The 872-nt window shown below is 46.1% G+C and overlaps 1 protein-coding gene across 1 annotated transcript in view; it reads left to right on the top strand.

Moving 5' to 3' along the window:
• Positions 1–180: 180 nt before the first annotated feature.
• Positions 181–872, top strand: part of LOC122541169 (zinc-binding protein A33-like) — a 34,845-nt gene continuing 34,153 nt past the window's right edge. The window contains exon 1 of the mRNA XM_043677786.1: positions 181–206. The gene's annotated coding sequence lies outside the window, so the exon portion shown is untranslated. The remainder of the gene's footprint in view (positions 207–872) is intronic.

Here is an 872-nt window from a genome sequence, read left to right as displayed (position 1 = left end):
ACAGGTTTATTTGGAACTGCTAGAAGTTTATAAAATCATGAGGGATATGGATAGGGTGATTTGCCAAGATCTTGTCCCCAGAGTTGGGGAATCCAAAACTAGAGGGCATAGCTTTAAGGTAAGAGGGGAAAGGTTTAAAAGGGGGAACTTTTTTTGCGCAGAGGCTGTTGCGTGTATGGAATGAGCTGCCAGAGGAAGTGGTGGAGGTTGGTACAATTACAGCATTTAAAAGGCATCTGGGTGGGTACATGAATAGGAAGGGTTTGGAGGGATCTGGGCCAAATGTTGGCAAATGGGACTAGATTCATTTAAGATATCTGGTAGGTCTGGACGAGTTGGACTGAAGCGTCTGTTTTTGTACTATCTCTATGACTAATTACAAGGGAACGCGGCGTGAAACGTTTTCGCTTAGCCGAGAGGTCAGGGGGCACAGATTTGAAAATAAAGGGCAGATGGTTGATAGCCTTCCCCAGAAATAACAACACATAATTAGTTGGTTGGGGGAGAGTGGTGCGAAGTGTGAAATTAACGGGACTGGCGCCAGAGCTGGGTGAAGTTTCAATTCTGACTTTCCGTCTCAAGCGTCAACCGAGAAATAGAAACAGAAACTTAACGTTGAGGTGGAGCCTCGGAGCGTGGGACCATTAGCGAGAGGAGGCACACACCCCAGCTGATTTTATACACACACACACACAGACTCACACACAGAGATAGATGCACACACACACAGATAGACAGAGAACCACACAGAGAGAAAGACACACACACACAGATAGATGCACACACACACACACACAGATAGACAGAGAACCACACACAGAGAAAGACACACACACACAGATAGATGCACACACACACACACAGATAGACAG

Source organism: Chiloscyllium plagiosum, chromosome 37 (assembly GCF_004010195.1).
Source record: "Chiloscyllium plagiosum isolate BGI_BamShark_2017 chromosome 37, ASM401019v2, whole genome shotgun sequence".
Classification (NCBI taxonomy): Eukaryota; Metazoa; Chordata; class Chondrichthyes; order Orectolobiformes; family Hemiscylliidae; genus Chiloscyllium; species Chiloscyllium plagiosum.
The sequence above is the reverse complement of the archived record's forward strand: the minus strand, read 5'-3'. Positions and strand labels throughout refer to the sequence as shown.